The sequence below is a fragment of the Sus scrofa genome, chromosome 2 (genome assembly GCF_000003025.6).
Source record: "Sus scrofa isolate TJ Tabasco breed Duroc chromosome 2, Sscrofa11.1, whole genome shotgun sequence".
Taxonomy (NCBI): Eukaryota; Metazoa; Chordata; class Mammalia; order Artiodactyla; family Suidae; genus Sus; species Sus scrofa.
The window spans coordinates 42798139-42814111 of NC_010444.4; the positions used below are offsets into that span (position 1 = coordinate 42798139).

General features: G+C 34.2%; 1 protein-coding gene across 50 annotated transcripts in view; it reads left to right on the forward strand.

The window, feature by feature from the left end:
- SOX6 (SRY-box 6) overlaps nucleotides 1–15973 on the forward strand; it is a 621434-nt gene that overhangs the window by 350748 nt on the left and 254713 nt on the right. The window lies entirely within an intron of this gene.

A 15973-nucleotide genomic window follows, 5' to 3' on the forward strand; every position in this document is an offset into this window, starting at 1 on the left:
ATATATTGTTGGATTTTGTTTGATAACATATTTTTGAGTATTTTTGCATCAATGTTCATCAGTTATATTGCCCTACAATTTTTTTTGTGTGATATCTTTGTCTGCTTTTGTTATCAGGGTGATGGTGGCCTCACAGAATGAGCTTGGGGTGTTCCTTCCTCTGCAATTTTTTGGAAGAGTTTCAGAAGAACAGGTGTTAACTCTTCTTGAATGTTCGATAGAATTCACCTATGAAACCATCTGGTCCTAGACTTTTGTTTTTTTGGAAGTTTTTAAATCACAGTTTCAATTTCAGCACTGGTGATTGGCCTGTTCATGTTTTCTATTTCTTCCTGGTTCAGTCTTGAAGGGTTGTACCTTTATAATAATTTGTCCATTTCTTCTAGGTCATCCATTTTATTGGCACATAGTTGCTTAGAGTAGTCTCTTATGATCCTTTGTATTTCTGTGGTGTCGGTTGTAACTTCTTTTTCATGTCTAATTTTATTGATTTGAGCCTTCTTCCTGTTTTTCTTGATGAGTCTGGCTAAAGGTTTATCAATTTTGTTAAACTTTTCAGATTCAACATCTGGTTTCATTGACCTTCTCTAATGTTTTGTTTCTATTTTATTTATTTCTACTCTGATCTTTAAGATTTCTTAGACTTCCTTAATTACTCAACATGTGGCCTATTTGAGAAATTTCCATGTGCACTTAAACAAAATATATATTATGCAATTTTTGGTGATAGTGTTTGATACGTATCAGTTAGTTCATGTAATTATATTGCTAATTCTGTTTTTTTATTGATTTTTCTCTTAGTCTACTGAGGAAGCTATATTAAAATCTCTACTGTGATTGTGGATATGCCTAATTTTTCCTTGTTGGCTTTGGTTTATCGTATTGATTGTACTAGTTTTAGGATCGTTGTGTTCCTTTGAGGTTGCCCAAAACTGTCGACTTAAAAACTATGCACAACCTAAAAGTTCGGAGTTGTTTTATTTGGGGCAAAATGAGAACTATAGTCTAGGAGGCAGCATTTAAGATAGCTCTGAAATATTTCCTCAAAGAGATAAAGGGGAATGTCAGTATATATGTGATTTTGGCTAAGATAGGATGTACATGCGGCCATGCACACATTTTACGAGAGGTTGGTAATAGTCTCCTGAAGGTTACAAGGAACAGACGTCACCATGAAGGATTTTATTGCTTTTCTAGGTATGAGGCAATGCAAGAATTGAGCTCATAAAATCTTCTGAAAATATCTAAGTATCTGAAGACCCATTTTGCCAATTTTTCCAGAGCACAGAGTACCTCACTCATGATCTCCACCTTGAGCTTTTTTCAGGGGGTGCTGGGAGTCTGTATCTGCAGTGGCTCATGATTCAATCCTTATAGAGGCAGATGGCAAGTGCCAATCTCCAGTTCACAGTTGGAATGATACTTTTATCATTCTTCAATGTCCTCCTTTATCTCTATTGATATCCCTTGCCTTAAAGTATGTTTATCTGATATTAATAGATCTATACTAGCTTTTTTGGCTAGTGTGTTTATGATATACCTCTTTTTATCTATTTACTTTTTTTTTTAATGTCTGCACCCATGGGCTATGGAAGTTATGGGGCCAGGGATTGAATCCGAGCCATAACTGTGACCTAGACCACAGCTGTCACAATACTGGATCCTTTTAATCCACTGAACTGGGCTGGGATTGAACCAACCCGAGTACTATAGGGCAGCCTCACTGAACTAAACAGTCAGGGATCAGAGTTTGGGGAGATTATATGGCTATAATTTGAAGGGACCCTGAGAGTGAAGGAAGCTATACAGAGAAAGAACTCCACAAGTCTTCTCAGGGGTCCTCTTGTGTTTTTGACTGATTACTAATATTAATTCCACATGAATACAGTGGCTTGACAAAGAACAACTACTTGGAAAAGAAAAACTAGCCAATTGCAAAAATATCAGATTTCACAGATTATAAGGATACATTTAAGTTTCAATTTTATATAGTGCATTGCCTTAGTTAAACACCCAGGCATTCAGTGGAGACCCAGAAAAGCCATAGTTAGGAGTAAGAGTAAATTAGCCCTAGAGTAAATGGTGCTCTATTCCCACCGTAAGAAAGCTTGAAAAGAAGCTTCGAAAGGATCAAGATAAACTGCAAGTAAATGAGTATCCACTAGAAGATAATTCATACTTCTTTATTTAAAACAACAAATTCTAAACACTTAGCAATGTAGTATACATATTATCCAATAAACAGTAAAATTCTAAGCATATGAAGAAGCAGAAAACAATCACTAGAAAGAGACTAAGAAATTACAGAGGTAATAGAACTAGCAAATAATGACTTTAAAATTGCCATTATAAATTTACTCAAGGATATAAAGGAAAATATGAACATATTGAAAAAACAAGTAGAAAGAATAAAAAGGAACATTTAGAAATCCAAGAAGTGAAAAATACAATATCTGAAATTTTAAAAAATACTTGAAGAATTTAAATTCAAATAATTAGCTGTGTATTAAAAGATTAGTTTTAATTAAAGGCAGGGCAATAGAAACAGGTGCACAGAGAGAAAAAAAGCAGGGAAAAAAAAGCAAACAGAGCCTCAAAGCTTTTAAGAACTAATTGTGTACCATATGTGCAATTAGAGTATCTAAGGAAAGTAGGCTAAATTTATATGTTTTTGAATAAAAATGGCTGAAAAAATTCCAAATTTGTCAAAAAATATAAATCCCCAGGTTCAAGAAGGAAAAACACAAAGAAAAAAATATATCAAAGCACATCAAAATAGTATTGCTGCAAACTAATGAAAGAGAATCTCAAAAGTGATCAAAGATACATTGTTTATAATGAGACAAAGATAGAAATTTTATCCCTGATTTCACATCAGAAGAAATACAAGTCAGAGACATTATAGTGGCATTTTCTGTAGTCCTAAAAGAGAAAAAAAAACCTAGACTTTTGTATTTAGCAAAATTATTCTTCAGACATGAAGATACAGTAAAGACATTTTAGACAAACAGAAGTTCAGAGAACTTACTGCCACCAAGTTTTCTCTATAGAAAAATTTAAATGAAATTTTGTCAGACTAAAGGAAAATTATTCTAAATAAAAACTTAGGTTTTTAAAAAGAAATGAAGAGTACCGGAAATGATATGTCTGAAGGCATTTTCTACTAATTAATTTATATTAATTAATTTAGTTATAATATAACTGACTGTAGTAAAAAGAGTAACAATGTATTATGGAATTTAAAACGTAAAAATAATATGCATAACAACAATAAAATAAAACATGGGGGCATTTTTAAGTTTCTTATATTGTATTTGAAATGGTATATTACTTGTTGGTTGGCTGTTGTACGTTAAAGATATATAATGTAAACCATTGATCGACCATTAAAATTATGAAATAAAGAGGTATAGCAAATAAAGCAATAGAAAAGATAAATTAATTCTAGAATACTAAATTAATTAAAAGAAGCAAAAAGGATAAAAGGAACAGAATACAGATGAAAAATATAGAAAAATAGCAAAATGGTAGATTTAATCTCTATTAACAATGGTTACATTAAATGTAGATGGACTAATTTTACTAATTTTGAAAGGCAGAGATTATCAGATTGTATTAAAAGATTCAATTAATATATTAACCACAACACATTAAATATAAAGATATAGATAGGTTTAAAGTGAAGGAATGGGCAAAGAGTCACCATGCAAACACTAATGATAGAAAGCTGAAGTGGCTATATTAATATAAAAATAGAATGCAAAAGGAATATTACCATGGATAAAAAGATATTTCCTAGTAATTAAAAATCTAGGTCATCAAGAAGATATAACATTTATAAATGTGTATGCATCTAAAGACAAAGATTCAAAATACATGAAGCAAAAATTAACAGAACTTAAAGAAAAAAAAGGGAAATCTACAATTTAATTGTTTAAGATTTCAATACTCCTATTTCAGAATTTGAAAAAAGGACAGAAAATCCCTAAGAATATAGAAGACCTGAACAAAAATATCAACTTAATCTAATTGACGTTGCTAGAGCACTATACTCAAAATTGCAGAATAGGAGTTCTCCTGTGGCTCAGTGGGTTAAGGATCTGGCATTATTGCTGCAGTGGCTTAGGTCACTGCTGTGGCATGGTTGTTATGCCTGGCATGGGAACTTCTGCATGCCACAGGTGTGGCCAGAAACAAAACAAAAAAGCCCCCTATAGAATAGATACTCAAGTGTATGTGGAAATCCCACAAGATAAAGCATATGCTAGGCCCTTAAACAAGTCTCAATAAACAGAAAAAGACTGAAATTATGTAGTGTATATTCCCTATTTATAATGGAAATAAATTACAAATATATATCAAAAGGAAAATTTAAAAAAATCAGATATATGACAATCAAACCATATACTTCTAAATAAACCATATAACAAAGAAGACACAACAAGGAAAATCATAAAATATATTAAATGAATGATGATGAAAACACAATCTAACAAAATATGTGGGATGAAGTTAAAATAGTGCTTTGAGGGAAATGCATAGCTTTCAATATTTATATTAAAAATAATAAGAGATTAAAAGTGATCTATAGGCAAATCCAACAAAATCCAAGGTTTATTCATTTATTTAATTTTGTACAGACAAGGTGATTCTCAAATTTAAATGGAAATGCAAAGTAACTTGGTTGGCCAAAACAAATTTGAAATAGAACAAACTTGGAGGACTTTTTCTGTGTGACTGTAAAACTTAATATAAAGCTTGATATAATCAAAAGGGTTTGGTATTTGTGTAAATAAAGAGAATGAATTGATCAATGAAAGAGAACAGAGAATCCAGAAATAGGTGTATACACGCAAAATAACTCAGAATGGATCACAGATCTAAATATAAAACTAGAACTATAAAACTTCCGTAAGAAAATATAGGAGGAAACTTTGTGATCTTGTTGTGGCAAAGATTTCTTAGATGAAAACATTAATCATAAAGAAAAAACCTTTATAATTGTATAACAACAAAATAAAAAACTATGGTTCCTTAAAAAACAGCTTATGAAAATAAAAAGGCATGATGCAGACCAGGTAAAAATATTTACAATACCTATAAACGCATAGAAGATATATATCTGTTTATATATATAAATAACAAATATATGTGTATAGTGTATAGTAAGTTGCGTGTATTATATAAATATATAATGTATATTTTAGAAATATGTAGTTTATGTAGTATATATAAATAACTCTTAAAACTTCCTAAGAAAAAGACAAATGATTAAATAAAAAAATGGGCAAAATATTTGAACAGTTCAAAAGAAGATACATAAATGGTCAAAAGCAAATGAAAATATATCTTCTTTTTTAGTCATTGAGGAAATATGAATGTAAGTTAAAACCACACTGAGATACCATTATATATTTACTAGAAGGACTAAAATTAAAGTACTAACATTAAGAAGTGTTAGTGAGGCTATAAAGCAACTAGAATCATACATTGTTGGTGGAAGTGTAAAATGATGCCGCCACTTAGGAAAACTTTTTGGCAGTTTTAACTTTTTTAACTTTCTTTTAAAGTTAGGGATATTACAACCCCACTTTTAGACAAAATTCCATTTTTAGAGGAGAAAGATGTATACACATAAAAAGACTTATGAATGAATTTTTTTTAAATAGCTCCAAAGTGGAGGAAACCCGCACATCCAAAAACAGGTGAGTGGATAACAAATTGTGGTAATTTATACAATGGAAATATAACCATTAACAAAATGATCAAATTACTAATACATGCTGCAACATGACTGACTCTCAAAAAGTTTTATTAATTGAAAGGATCCATATCCAAAATGTACATACTTATACTTTTCATTTTTATAAAATTCAAGAATAGGCAAAATTATCCTATAGTAATAGAAGTCAAATCAGGTGTTGCCTGGCCTAGGATTATGGATAAATGACTGAAGGGGAGCATAAATTAACTTTTTAGAACTATTTTATATATTTTCTTTGTGATGGCAGCTACACAAATATGTAATTTGACAAAATTCATTGAATTTACATTTAAAATTGGGTACATTTAATATATGATATATATTAAATATCAATATAGTTAATAAAAAGTAGTTCTGTCAGTGCTTGACACACACATCTTTAGTATATTAAAGAATTTGTTCTAGTGCTTACTAAACATTAAATGTGCAGAGCTCTTGGTTAAGTAATATGGAAGAACACAAAGTGGTATTGGAAACATTCCCTCACCATCAAGGAACTAAATACTGAGTTAGTTCATAAGCATGATGTTGACCAAATATTTAGTCATATTGTGGTAAAATTGATGAAGTAATAGTCCTGGTAGATATGGAGGAAAAGTTATGAATTTCAGTGTTAATGAGTTGATACCTGAAAACACATTTAAAAGGTGCAGTGCCTGAGAGATAATATGTGCTCACCAAGTATTATTTTGCTTTCAAAAGATGAGAATTTATGCTTTAAGTGATGAATCAAGGCATAATTGAGGAGGTGGTATTTAATATAAATACTACAGAATAGGAGGGTTTTTATCACCATCGAGAACTGGGGAGAAATTCATGCCAGGAGAATGTCATGATCAAAGGTGTTAAAGTGAAAAAGCACAAGGCATGTATAGTAGAGTGAGGTATGTGGTGAACTCATTTGAAGAAAATGAAGAGTTTCTGGTAGCAGAAATAATAGGAAATGAATTGCTAGGACCAGATTATGGAGAGCCCCTAAAACCAACTTGTATATGCCTTTAAATTGATCTCTTATGGATTGCCAATATATAAATAAAACCAGTACGAAAGGATATTTTATCAGTAAAAACTTATTTCGTACTTTCATTTTATGACATTAAAGTCAACTAACCAGAACAATGAAGCTGTTTTGATGAACACAAAACTAAAATTGGACCTTATTGATCTTAGATAGGAGTTGTTTTGGCTATTGAATAGTGTTGCTATGAACATATGGGTGCATGTATCTTTTTGAATTGTGGTTTTGTTGGGATATATACCAGGAGTGGGATTTCCAGATCATACGGTAGCTCTATATTTAGTTTCTGAGGAACCTCCATACCATTTTCCATAGTAGTTGTACCAATTTACATTCCCACCGATAGTGTAGGAGGGCTCTCTTTTCTCCACACCCTCTCCAGCATTTGTTATGTGTAGACTTATTAATGATGGCCATTCTGACTGGTGTGAGGTTTACTTCATTGTAATTTTGATTTGCCTTTCTCTTATAATTAGTGATGAGCGTTTTTTCATGTGCCTGCTGGCCATCTGTATGCCTTCTTTGGAGAAGCTGCTATTAAGATCTTCTGCCCATTTTTTGATTGTGTTGTTTGTTTGCTCCTCTCTACTTTGTTAGTATTTTTAGCCTCATTCACCCTTCTCCATGTGCGAGGGAGGATGGTCATGATAATTGCAGGCATAAATGCTGATAGCTTTCAACTTGAGCAAGAGAGAGCCTTTCCAGACTGTCCCAGAAGAGAATTCTGACTGGATCAGATTCCTCTGTGTGGTTGTGAGAAGCACTAGGAGGCAGACAGCAAAGCACCGTGATTGACATCTCTATCAGGACAGTAGTGGCATTCAGAAATACTTCCTCAAAGGAACCAAAAGAAGGTATGAGGGACACAGCAGGCTCACAAAAATTATTGTTTCCAGAGCCCTATAGAGTTTAAAAAAATCAGTTAAATATGTATTTGAAAGAGTGAAAATGAAATCACTTATTTGTAGAACCCAAAGAACAGTGTCCCATGTTATATGGTTTGAACACCTTAGCCTTTGGCAATGGAGCAGCAGAAAAATAATGTCAGCCTGCAAATTTAGTTCATGTACCTGAAGATGAAACCTAATTTGGGAGGGAATCACTTTTTGAATTTAATCTTTTTTTTTTTTTTTTTTTGCCCATTTCTTGGGCTGCTCCTGCGGCATATGGAGGTTCCCAGGCTAGGGGTCAATTGGAGCTGTAGTCGCCAGCCTAAGCCACAGCCACAGCAATGCAGGATCCGAACCGCATCTGCGACCCACACCACAGCTCAAGGCAATGCTGGATCCTTAACCCACTGAGCCAGGGCAGGGATCGAACCCGCAACCTCATGGTTCCTAGTTGGATTCGATTTAACAATATTTTTAAGCAGTGTATTACCTATTCCTTAGTGGATGATTTCAGAAAAGGAAAGTTCTTAGTTCAAACAAGGTAAATAAGGCATTATGGAAAATTCAGTATGGAGGAACAGGAAGTCCAATGTACTGAAGTGGGTCTAGGAGAATTGAGTGTTGAATGCTATTGACTTTCACAGTATACCCCGAATTTTTAGTGCCCCTCTCCAAATGACCTCGAGTGTTTCACACTATATCTGAAGCAATTAATAATAGATATAATTATTATCTCCTATCAAATACTGCATTGTGGAGACCGTAAAACCAATGTTCAAATAATGCCTTGGTCATTTCAGTAAAACCAGCACTAAACTGGAGTCAGGGCTCTGTCACCAACTTTGACATCGGGCAAGCAAGTGGCTTCCTTATCTTGACTCTGGTTTCCTCATTTCTTAAATGAGGTTTTGGTCCTAGTGATCATTGAAATCTCAGTTACAACATGAGGCTGTGAACCTCTGATTTACCTACTAGATATTTCCTTCTTTGTCTATATTGGCATTAAGAAATTGTACTTAGATAGATATGGGAGAGGAATTTGGTTTCGAATGATGCTTTTGATATTGTTTTAGGTGCTAATCAGCTTTGGAAAGCAGATGAAAGAGATGCCTTTTTACCTATATATAAAGAACAATGTGACTTCCATTAATGCATATTAAGTGCCAGTTCTAAGGGGTCCCTATAAAAATTATGAGACTTTGGTAGATCAAAACAGTATAAAGAGAGAAAATTACATCCAATGTGATGATGTCTATATGTGTATTTCTGGCAGCTTTCAAATTGGGGCTTTTTCTCCCTTGTGAACATACCAAAATCTTGCATGGAACAGTTCTAATGACATTTTCAATAGCTTCCACTGACACAGGCACACATACACAGTCGCTCACAGTATATTATCTAGTAAAGTGGTTGTGGAATTAACATTTTTCCTGGAAGGAATATATCCGATTTAATGACCAAATCGTTTTAAAGCAGCACAACAGAATTTCACAGGAACTAAATCTATTTCTTCACACCGATCATGCATGTTTTACTCAAGCATTGAGTCATTAGCATGTTTATAATGGTTCTAATTTAGCACAACATTTTCTGAATTTTATCCTTGAGTCATTTACAAATTGTTCATATTGAATAAACAAAGGAAACAGATTGCATTTTATACTTAGTAATTTATCTGAAAGAAGAGGGGAGGGTTAATTGTTTTAAAGTTTTGGTCTGTTTGGGGAAGTGAGCCTGCTTTTTCAATGCTAGGCATAAATGCCATTTCTCTTCATTTCGGGGGTGGGGGGAGGCTATGGAGGAGTAAAATGAAAAATTAGGACCAGGACAAGATTGGCCACTCCCAGAGGGGAGTGTGGAGCAAAAGGGGAGCTGGCACGAGATTATCCAAAACAGTTGGTGCATTCCTTAATGATCAAGTGCTTGAGAAGTCCAGCTCTTCCTGGCAGAGCATCTGTGTTGATGTTTATATCATTGCCCTGCTGTATGGGAAAGGCATGCTTTCTCTTGCTGCCTGGCTAAAAATAGGATGGAATATAGCATTGTATGAGATATTTTAAGATAGCAAAAACATTTAAGAGGTTAAAGGTTTGGCTTTTGGATCAAAAAAGATCTGTGATATAACCCGTGGTTTTCCTTGCAGACTGAATTTTATCTAGAGTTTGTCAGTGATTCGAACTCTTGGTTAGGCAAGTTATTCTAAGTTTATTTGGTGCAGTCTGAAAAAACCACTCTACTGTCTTTTCTGTCAGCTTCCCAGCATGAAGAGCAGGACTGAAAACAGCCTCTATTTATACCCCCTTGTTCGTATTTGGAAAATCAGTTGTTTCATGGGAGAGAGGGAGAGAGAGAAGGAGAGCATGAGCAATCATCAGGGAGTGTGCTTTGTACGTTATAGTGACTTCAAAATAAAACTGGCACATTTTAGTGTCTAATTATTTTTAGTGAGCTTGGAGGGTTTTAATTAAAATTTAAGAGTGCTCTTCAAGCTCTCAAAGCTCCAATTTTATCCCAGTGTATTGTGGAGCACTTGCCAGTGTGGAAAAATGTACAGTAACTGGCATGTGCATCTCTGTTTCCTAATGAAAATTTGGAATTGATGATCAGCAGGGACATAAATATATATTGTCAGAATTACTTGTAAACTAAGGTCAAGGATGCTTTTGATAAGTTACTATTGTTCTTTGGATAAGTAGAAAATTTATTGCTTTAGAAATTTATGATTCCTATGGTAAAAATAAAAGGGATTGCTTTAATATTTTCTCAAAAGATTTAATAAAGCGCTAGGAAATCTGTGTACAGGGGCAAGAGTCGTTTCTCACCAAAGTACTTTAAAGACATTTTCTATGTCGTGTTTCTAATTTTTTAGCATTTCAAGCTTTAAATATTGCTTTGAGGTAAAGGGGAATAATCATAAGTATTTATTCACAGGTAAATTGTTACAAGCCATGATAAAAAAAATTTCCTGTTATCTTTTCCTGTTCCCCTATGATTTAACTGGGGTGATGATTTCTTTATTTACTCTCTTTGACTCTTTATAAATTTGTTCAGAATAGGAGTTAATACTGCTGCAGCTTTGTTTAACTAGGAATAATTTAAAATTTTTCCTAAAGTATCATATAGATTAGGAAATAAATCTCTCACATATTCTCACTTCAAATTTCCCCTTCAACTGTGAAATTAATTATTAGCATGATAAAGTATTCCTCACTAACCTGGGCTTAAATCTAGGTACATAGGAAGCAGAAGCATTGCTTTGCAATCCATTATGCAGTATTAGCTCTGAATTATATCTCCGCCCCCACTTTTTTTTGTTTTTAGGGCCACACCCTCAGCATATGGAAGTTCCCAAGCTAAGGGTCAAATCAGAGCTACAGCTGCTGACCTACGCCACAGCCACAGCAATGCAGGATCCAAGCTGTGTCTGTGACCTACACCGCAGCTCATGGCAATGCTGGACCCTTGACCCACTGAGTGAGGCCGGGAATTGAACCTGTATCCTCATGGATACTAGTTGAATTCGTTTCCGCTGCACCACAGGGGGAACTCCTATCTTCCCTTTTTTCCTTAGAAAAAGTTTATTGAAATAGAAAAACTTAAATTTGCAAAGGAAAAGCAAAAAACAAAAGCTACACAATTGAGAATTGATTTTTAGCATAATAAAACCTTTTACATCCTTGACTAAAATATAAGCAAGAACTGAAGTTCAACTCTTGATTTTTGATAGTCATGTTTCTATCACACTGTTTATAAAAATTAGAAAAGATAAGTATAGTAAGTCTTACATTTCATTGAGTATGTGTTGGTTTATGAATATTAATTCTTTCAAAGTAAGAGAAATTAATTTTGGCATTTTGCAATTTCTACTGAAGTGTTACGGCTTACATTCATTTTAAATATGTACATAGTATGCTGACACCTAATATTATAATATTGTGGTGCTTTATCTTAGTTTCCAAAAGGTATGTAGTTTCTCTCCTGTTTAGCTGAAGACAACTTGGGTCAAAACACTAAAATTTGAGTTGTCAAACTCAGATAATAAAATACACTGTATATTTTTTCATGGTTTTGAAGACTGTGGCACTACCATAACTATATTAGTTGTTTTCAAGGCAATTGTATAAAACATAATTATTTGTGTAGAATTATTTCCAAGAATATCTGCGTGATGTTCAGTCCTTTTTTTCCGTTTGGAATCCTGTGTGACTACTGAGTTAAAGCTATTTTGCATGATCTCACTCTTTCTCTGAACATGATGCAAACTGGACTTCTTTGCTTATTTTGACCTCTTTGATTTTTGCATTTGTGCATGATCAGAAGGGTAAAATCTGATCTGATGAATTGCCTCTATAAAGCTAGTGTCCTATTAATGTAGTTGAAGTATATGACACTTCATACTTACTTTTAATTTTTACCCTTACCTGGATATTGTTTTGAGTGGGAAATGTGAAAAGATAAATTTCATTTTTAACTTTATTTATTACATATCTCCTTATTTCAAGGCAGAAACATCTCGGGGACAGTGCCATGCTTAGTGACAACCTGCATCTTACTGTTTTTTTCCCTCACCTTATTTGTTTCACATTACAGTGTGGAATGCGCTTAGTACTAATTGTGGTTTGTATACACTTAGAGATCTGTTAGTCAGATAATTACGTAAGAAAGCTGAGTTTTTCAAGAGACCGCCTCAGGGTTTTGAATCTTCTTGGAACTCCTAGAATTGAGATTAAATGTTGATAAGTTTGTATTTAGTGACTTTTATTGTCCTGTAGAAAAGGCTATCAGTGATTATTATTAAATATTTTTGTGGGTCATAAATATAGACAGGCAAGGACTGTTTTATTTTAACCGCGCCCCCCCAGCTTCTTCTACTGAAATGGGAACTCATACAGCTAGGTTAACTCAGCATTATGGTGAGGATTTATTTCCTAATAGGGATGTGAAATGTTTGAATTTATTAACCATTTTACTAATGAATGGTTTTTATATAAAGCTGTGTCTGCATGGTTTGATTTATGTTTGAAGTGTATGTTCCTGCTATCCATATAGTTCTGTTTTTCTCTTATGACGTTTCAGCATTCTTTTCCTGGAGCTCTGAAAGATTTCAGGTCTATTAATAGAAATGGGAAATATATTTTAGCTAGTTTTACATTTAATATATCTAATCCTAGCTTATGACTTAATCTGAATTTGTGATCAGTACTAGTAAATTGGGCATTTGTCTTGACTGTTGTAATATATACTCTCAATTCAAATTAACCAAACAAGTTATATTTAGCATTTACATCAATGATTATCAGTTCAGTGCAATGTTATAATATGTATGAAAGGGTAAAAAAATATAACTGAGTAGGATAGGAAGTTGAAGACATTTTGTTGACTATTCTTATACATGATCTAATGTCATGTCTATCTCGTTCAGAAACTTAAACCCGATTTGAGATAAAGTAATCTCTGATAGGTGTGGCTTTGGAGATACGCTTAACTCTCAAACCTAGTTATTATCATTTCTCTGACTTTAACATAAAAACAAAATATGGATAGAACAAAGTATATACCATTTTTCTGAATTTAAAATAGAAGTAACAAGAGACTATGTTGGAAATTAAATACAAACTGAACATATGTATATGCATGTAGGCCCTATTGGCAAGTCACTCAGAATCCAGTTTTTGGAGTTCCCATTGTGGTGCAGTGGTTAATGAATCCGACTAGGAACCATGAGGTTGCAGGTTTGATCCCTGGCCTCGCTCAGTGGGTTAAGGATCCAGTGTTGCCATGAGCTGTGGGGTAGGTTGCAGACACGGCTCAGATCTGGCATTGCTGTCGCTGTGGTGTAGGCTGGCAGCTACAGCTCCAATTAGACCCCTAGCTGGGGAACCTCAATATGCCACAATCATGGCCCTAGAAAAAATGAAAAAAAAGAAGACAAAAAAAAAAAAAAAAAGAATCCAGTTTTTAATTACAATGGTAGATCACTTGTTGAAGCCTAAGAAAATAATTAATAGGAAAAACTGGAAGGAAAGGAGGAAAGGTAAGAAGGGAAAAAATAAAGGAAGGAACAGAGAGCTTTCACTTAACAGAATCAGGCTGACTTCTCTTTAGAAAGAACTTTAGCTTAGTGGTATGGTTGTTCTTCATCAGCCATTTCCTGACACACTGATCCAGTCCATCCTTTCCTTGATTGATTCATCATGTCATGGACAAATGTTAATTGTTTTCACCAATACTTTCTAACAATGCAGAGGTCTTTTCGTCTCTTACCCAGGGCTCACTGTCGTTTTCTAAAGCTTATCCAGTGTCTAAAACCCTTTCGATCCATCTTGACCTTACTGTCACTCTGGGAAATTCAAGGAAGATTTAGAAGTTGGAGAAAAAATGACAGGGAAAATGCTAAAGAGATAGGTAGTGATATGAGAGAGAAAAGGCATTTGAAATTGAAGTAACTATTTTAAATATAATTTTAAAAAGACTTAGAATTTTGACACTTGGAATGTTAAAGTTTAATGGGAGTATGCTTTGCACTGAAGATTTAGTATTTAAATCTGCATTCCCTTTTGGAAACATGACTTTTATTAAGATTTGAGGCTTAAAAGATACACATGTAAATAATTGTAAGCAGTTGCTCCATCTGAAGATAGAAAAAAAAAATAACTTATTGATAACAATTGTTCTAATTATTAGAACATTCTAAAATTTAAACTTCTGTAAACTTTGTGAATCTTTATAGAAACAAAGGTAATCACTCCCTATAATTGAGTTTGCTATTTAGAAATTCAGTAGGTCAAATAGCATTTAAATAAGGAATTTTTCCATCCATGTTGCTGCAAATAGCATTATTTCATTCTTTTTTATGGCTGAGTAGTATTCTGTTGTGTATGTATACCACATCTTCCTAATCCAGTCGTCTGTTGATGGACATTTGGGTTGTTTCCATGTCTTGGCTATTGTGAATAGAGCTACAGTGAACATGCGAGTGCATGTGTCTTTTTTTTTTTTTTTTTTTTTTTGTCTTTTTGCTATTTCTTTGGGCCGCTCCCATGGCATATGGAGGTTCCCAGGCTAGGGGTTGAATGGGAGCTGTAGCCACCAGCCTACGCCAGAGCCACAGCAACGTCTGCAACCGAGCCGCGTCTGCAACCTACACCACAGCTCACGGCAACGCCGGATCCTTAACCCACTGAGCAAGGGCAGGGACCGAACCCGCAACCTCATGGTTCCTAGTCGGATTCGTTAACCACTGTGCCACGACGGGAACTCCTGCATGTGTCTTTTTTAAGGAAAGTTTTGTCTGGATATATGCCCAAGAGTGGGATTGCTGGGTCATATGGTAGTTCTATGTATAGATTTCTAAGGTATCTCCATACTGATCTCCATAGTGGTTGAGTTGGGGAGCTTGGGATTAATAGATACACACTATTGCTTTTTGAATGGATTAGCAATGAGATCCTGCTGTGTAGCACTGGAAACTCTGGTTACTTATGATGGTGCATGATAATGTGGGAAAATAGAATATGTACATGTATGTGTAATTGGGTCACTGTGCTATACAGTAGGAAAAAAAATGTATTGGGGAGATAACTATTAAAAAATAATAATAACAAAAAGAAAAAAAATAATAAATAAGGTATTTTTTGAAAAGATCATGTATCACTTTTTATATACAAGAAAAACTTCAGCTGTTTTTATTACTAGGAGACAGAGAACATCTTGACTTTATTTTCTTTACATTTTACTCTAAATGTGTATTTTACAAAAGTTGCATATGTTTATTTCTTTTTTAAAGACTAAGTAGTTACAAGTTGATTGGTCTCTTCTCCCTTGAAGATTTGTCATTCTTCCTTGACTAGCACATGAAATTTGCCTAGACTTAAAAAAAAAATCACCTGGATTAAAAGGAATAATATCTAAATCTAAGCCTGTAGGAAAGAGTCCCTTTTTCTGTCCTGTCAGTCTAAAAAATGATAAATCCTGGCTGAATATTAATATAATACCTAGATAAGATTATTGAGCATTGTCTTTTTTCCCCTGGAAATAGTTTAAATAATCTTCCATCAAAAAAAATTTAGGGGAGTTCCCGTTGTGGAGCAGTGGCTAACGAATCCGACTAGGAACCATGAGGTTGCGGGTTCGGTCCCTGCCCTTGCTCAGTGGGTTAAGGATCCGGTGTTGCCGTGAGCTGTGGTGTAGGTTGCAGACGCGGCTCGGATCCTGTGTTGCTGTGGCTCTGGCGTAGGTTGGTGGCTACAGCTCCCATTCAGCCCCTAGCCTGGGAACCTCCATATGCCACGGGAGCGGCCC